The sequence below is a fragment of the Pteropus medius genome, unplaced genomic scaffold (assembly GCF_902729225.1).
Source record: "Pteropus medius unplaced genomic scaffold, Ma_sr-lr_union100, whole genome shotgun sequence".
NCBI lineage: Eukaryota > Metazoa > Chordata > Mammalia > Chiroptera > Pteropodidae > Pteropus > Pteropus medius.
The window spans coordinates 164620-170956 of NW_024346062.1; the positions used below are offsets into that span (position 1 = coordinate 164620).

General features: G+C 38.8%; 1 pseudogene; it reads left to right on the forward strand.

The window, feature by feature from the left end:
• Positions 1-5364: 5364 nt before the first annotated feature.
• LOC120612457 (60S ribosomal protein L23a-like) lies at positions 5365-5954 on the forward strand (annotated as a pseudogene).
• The last annotated feature ends 383 nt before the right edge of the window (positions 5955-6337 follow it).

Here is a 6337-nt window from a genome sequence, read left to right on the forward strand (position 1 = left end):
TATTAGCACCTTCTGAAGGAAGTACTATTATTTTTTTCAGTTTTAAGGTGAGAGAACTGAAGCTTCTTGACTGAGATCACATAGTCGGTAGGTGGTAGAGCTAGACTAGCTACTCGGGTTTGTTTATAGTGACCCAAGCAATATGCAAGAGGGAGGACGAAGAGAGGGCAAGAAGTGCCTACTAAGTGTCAGTGCATGTAGGTTAATAAATCTTTTATGAGTGGCAATTTTCTTTTACTATTTTTTTTAATTTTTATTTTTCAATTAAAGTTGACATTCAATATTATTTCATATTAGCTTCAGCTGTACAGCATAGTGGTTAGACATTTACATATTTACGAAGTGATCCCCTGATTAGTGTAGTAGCCATCTGACACCATACATAGTTATTACAATATTATTGACTATATTCTCTATGCTGTACCTTATATCTCTGTGACTATTTTGTATCTACCAACTTGTACTTTTTTTTAAATTTATTTTTAAAAATTTATTTTTAATTACAGTTGATATTCAATATTATTATATATTAGTTTCAGGTTACAGCATAGTGGTTAGACATTTATATAACTTATGAAGTAACCCCATCCCCCGATTAGTCTAGTACCTACATGGCACTATACATAGTTATTATATTATTGACTATATTCCCTATGCTATACTTTACAGCCCCATGAGTACAAACTACCAATTTGTACTTTTTAAAATTTATTTATTTTAATTAGTTTCAAGAATACAGTACATTGATTAGACATCTATATAGTTTGTAAAATGATTCCCCCAACTGCTCCCTCCCTTGACCCTCCACTTAGCCAACTTATTAATGATAACTACATTCCCTATGTCATGCTCCCCATCCCCGTGACCATCCATCAGTTACTAATTTGTACTTCTTTAACCCTTCACCCCATTCTCCCAGCCCCCCAACCCCTCCCCTCTGTCCGTCACCAAATTGTCCACTATATTTGAGTTTGTTTTTGATTAGTTTGTTCTTTTTATTACTTAGATTTCGCATATAAGTGAAATCATATAGTGTTTATCTTTCTCTGTCTGACTTAAATACCTCCTAGGTCCATCAAAGCAATATTTTTTCCCATCCCCTTCGTTTTAGTCTGTGTGTGTCTTTTAATCTGAAGTGAGTCTTTCGTATTTTTCTTCTTAAAGAAGTCCCTCCAACATTTCCTGTAATACTGGCTTAGTGGTGATAAATTCCTTTAACTAATTTTTGTCTGGGAAGCTCTTTATCTGTCCTTCAACTCTAAATGATAGCTTTGCTGGATAAATTATTCTTGGTTGTAGATCCTGGGTCTTCATCCTGTCAAATATTTTTTGTCAAGCCCTTCTGCATAGTTTATTCTGAGAAATCAGCTGCTAGCCTCACGGGTTTTCCCTTATAAGTAATTATCTGTTTTTTTCTTGCAGCTTTTTAATATTCTTTTTTTGTATTTAACCTTTGGCATTTTAATTATGATGTATTTTGGTGTGGGCCTCTTTGGATTCCTGGTTTTTGAGATTCTCTGAGCTTCCTGGGGTTTTATGTCCTTTTCCTTCACCAGGTTAGGGAAGTTTTCCATCATCATTTCTTCAAACAGCTGTCCAGCATCTTGATTTTCTTCAGGTATGCCGATCAGATGGATATTTGGACCCTTAATAGTGTCCCATATCCTCCTTAAATTATTTTTATAGCCTTAGCATGATTTTTCTTGCCATTGTGATCAAGTGTCCTTGACTTTCCTGTCCTCTAGATAGGGCATTTGATCCTTTTTTTAAATTCACTTCGTTTATTCCATTTAATATACTTCTCATCTCAGAAAATGTGTTCTTCATTTCACATTGGTTCCCTTTTATGATTTCCATTTCCATTTTTATGTTTTTTATCTGAAGTTCTCTACACGTATTGAAGTTCTCTACACTTCCCAAAAGTTCATTGAGCATCTTTATAACCAGTGTTTTGAACTCTGCATCTGTTAGATTACTTGACTCCATTATATCTAGATCTCTGTTCTGTTCTCTCATATGGTTTCTGCTTCTTTGTCTTCCCATTTTGGCTGCCACTCCATGTTTGTTTCTATGCACTAAGCAAAGGTCCTCAGTCTCCTGATCTTATTAGTGTGGATTTGTGTAGTAGGTGTCCAGTGGCACAGTCCTGAGACGGGTTCAGCTGCAAGCCAAACTTAGCCCCAGCCTGTGCCCCTCCGGTACCACCTGTTAAGATTCAACAAGCAATCCACAGACGCTGTGCTTATAGTTGCCTCAAAAGGCCACACCAGAAACGGAGACCAGCTGCCTCCAGTGTGAGTCTAGGCACTGCTCAGCAAGGAGCACCTGTCTTGCTGAAGATATGCCTGGATGTGGCTTTGGTGGGGCCGCGAGTTGGGGGAGGTGGGGTTTCAGGGAATCCTCTGGGTGGAGTGACCTCTGTTATCCAGTTTGATGACGTTTAGTTTATGGTGGTGCTGTGTCCAGCGCACTGTTATGGGGGACAGCTCAATAGAGAACAATGGATATTGCCGGCACTTCTGTGCAGAGCGAGTCTTGCCTCGGCCCTCACTCCGACAATGTTTCGTTGTAAGTTCCTTGTGCACCCTGCACGCAGACAAATTGGCACTGGTGCTCAGAGTGAGCAGGTCTGTTACTGTGAAGATCCACTCGTGGATGTGGCCCCTTTATGAGGCATCTGCCACCGCCGCAGCCTCCATCTCAGCCGCTCAAGACTGGGCAGCCCTATGTCCTCACCTCATCCTACCTTCTGCTATTGCAGGGTGCTTTCTTGGATTTCTCCTTTGTTGTATGGCTTGTTCATCAAGATTCCTGGCGATTTTTCCTTGCTGCTGTTCCTTGTTTTCGTCACAACTTTGATTTGGTCACCAGAGGGATGAATAGAGCCTCTATCATCTACGCCATTTTTTTCCTCTCCCAACTTGTACTTCTTAATCCCTTCACCTTTTTCACCTAGCCTCCCAACCTTTCTACTATCTGGCAATCACCAGTTTGTTCTCTACATTTATGAGTCTGTTTCTGCTTTGAGTTTTAGTTTATTTTGTTTCTTAGATTCCACATGTAAGTGAAATCATCTAGAAATCATCTAGAAAGATATTTATCTTTCTCTGTCTGACTCATTTCACAGCATAATGCCCTCCAGGTTCATCCATGTCATTGCAAATGGTAAGATTTCATTTTTTTTTTTATGGTTGAGTAATATTCCATTGTATATATGTACCACAACTTCTTTACCCAGTCATCTGTGGATGGGCACTTAGGTTGCTTCCATATCTTGGCTATTATAAATAGTGCTGCAGTGAACATAGGGGTGCACATATCTTTTCAAATTAGTGTTTGGGATTTCTTTAGATAAATACCCAGGAGTAGAATTGCTGGATCATCTATTTTTAATTTTTGAGGAACCTCAATACTGTTTTCCATAGCAGCTATACTAATTTTCAATCCCACCCACAGTAAATGAGGGTTCCCTTTTCTCTACATCCTTACCAACACTTGTTTTTTGATTTATTGATGAAAGCCATTCTGACAGGTGTGAGGTGATATCTCATTGTGGTTTTAATTTGCATTTCTCTGATATTCGTGATGTTGAGCATCTTTTCATATGTATATTGGTCATCCATATTTCCTCTTCGGAGAAATGCCTGTTCAGGTCATCTGCCCATTTTTTAATTGGATTGTTTTTTTGGTGCTGAGTTGTATGAGTTCTTTATAAATTTTGGATATTAACCCCTTATAAAATGTATCATAGTCAAATATTTTCTGCCATTCAGTAAGGTGTCTTTTCGTTTTGTTGATGGTTTCCTGTCTTGTGCAAAACCTTCCTAGTTTGATATAATTCTGTTCATTTTTTTTTCTTTTGTTTCCCTTGCCCGAGAAGATATATCAGAAAAAATATTACTAAGAGCAATGTCCGAGAATTTACTGCCTATGTTTCCTTCTAGGAGTGTTATGGTTTTGAGCCTTAAATTTAAGTCTTTAATCCATTTTGAGTTTATTGTATATGGTGTAAGAAGGTGGTGCAGTTTTATTTTTTTTGCATGTATCTTTCCAGTTTTCCCAGCACCATTTATTGACTAGACTATCTTTACCCTCTTGTATAGTCTTGCCATCTTTGTCATAGATTAAGTGACCATAGAGTCATGGATCTATTTCTGGGCTCTCTATTCTGTTCCATTGATCTATGTGTCTATTTTTATGCCAGTACCATGCTGTTTGATTACTACAGCCTTGTTGTATAGTTCGATATCAAGTAGTGTGATACCTCTAACTTTGTTCTTCTTTCTCAAGATTGTCATGGCTATTAGAAGTTTTTTATGGTTCCATATAACCTTGAGGATTGTTTGTTTTAGTTCTGTGAAAAATGCCATTGGTATTTTGATAGGAATTGCATTAAATCTATAGATTATTTGGGGTAGAATGGACATTTTAACGATGTTAATTCTTCCTATCCATGACCACGGTATATAGTTCCATTTATTCGTATCTTCTTCAGTTTCTTCAATGACATAATTTTCTGAGTACAGATCTTTTACCTCCTTGGTTAAATTTATTCCTAGGTATTTTATTTGGTTGATGTGATTGTAAATTGGATAGTTTTATTAATTTCTCTTCCTGAAAGTTTATTATTGGGAAATGTGGTACACAAAGATTATTCTGTCCTGCAGGTACATCTCTCAGATAAATAATGTAATTTCTGGTAATAGCCATCTCCCTATTACACACCCCCTTTCTAATGGAAATTTCCCTTACAAAAGGGTAACTTCTGTTTTCAGAACTTCTGTGTATGCAGTTTCTTAAAAACAAAGGTCAGCTCAAAATAATATCTTCATGCCATAGAGGCATATTTTGGGGTGGCACATCCTGCTATACTGAGGTATAGTTACTATGTTTTTATTTGAGGATGCCAATATGTTTCTGAAGCCACATTATGGATTATTGAACAAATTAAATGTGATAATGTAGGTAAAGTGCTTGGTATACACTAGGGGGTCAGAAATGATGGCTGTTATTATTTGCAACTTCAGAAGCTTATGAAGCCCTTCAGGCCCAATGAGCTTGCCCCAGACCATTCACCAGGGGGCACAGAACTCAGAGGCTCTGGTACTTGAGCTCCCCGGGTTTCCATGGCATGTCTGGGAGACATGTATGCCTTGTACGATGGTAATTGCATGACCATTTTAAAATTCCAACAGCTAACACACATTAAAGTTATAGATTCACAATTAGATTTCACAGCCAAAAAGAAACACGAGACTGTCCCCTTAAATAACTCCTTAAAATTATCATTCCCACTTCAATTGAGGCAACTAAGGTTGGCAGTTAAAGTTATTTGAAAAAGCAGCATTTCCATTTTTCACGAAGATGGCACCAAAAGCAAAGAACGAAGCCCCTGCCCCTCTCAAAGCTGAAGCCAAACAAAAGCTTTGAAGGCAAAGAAAGTAGTACTGAAAGGCATCCACAGCTACACAGAAAAAGAAATACACATGTCACCCACCTTCCAAGGGCCCAAGACACTGTGGCTCCGAAGGCAGCCCAAATATTCTCGGAAGAGCGCCCTGGGAGAAACAAGCCTGGCCACTATGCCATCATCAAGTTCCCCCTTGATGCTGGGTCAGCCATGAAGAAGATAGAAGACAACAATACACTTGTGTTCATTGTGGATGTCAAGGCCAACAAGCACCAGGTCAGACAGGCTATGAAAAAGCTCTATGACATTGACGTAGCCAAGGTCAACACCCTGATCAGGCCTGATGTAGAAAAGAAGGCATGTATCTAACAGGCTCCCGACTACGATGTTTTGGATGTTGCCAACAAAATCATCAAAATCATCATCTAAACTGAGTCCAACTGGCTAATTCTAAATATAAAAACTTTTTTGCTATTAAAAAAGCAGCATTTCTGTTTTTTGCAATGACCCCAGAATTAGGGTGTGTTTTACACTCAATGGCACCTGAGAGTTAGACCTGGAACTTTTCCCATTAATCTGCCCAGGAAGATGAACACAGACTTACCTTCTTTTCTTAGCATCTTTTCCTAAGAAACATAAGGAGTTAAGATAAGTATGGATTGCTCTATACCTGGGTGGATTATCTGTCTAGATTATTGTGAAACTAGATTCTTAGGACAAGGAGAGTTTGGAGTGTTCCTGTGGCCTAGGACCTGCAGGATGAGAGCAATATGGAGGCCAGTAGGAAACCAAGGCCATGGCTTCTCTGGGTCAGGCGAATCATACACCTCATCCCCAGCAACTGTGCATGCCCCATGTGGTAGAGGGAGGTGAAGATTGCATCGTAGGTAGTTGCTGGGCCTTCACATGACACAGTAGATACTGTGC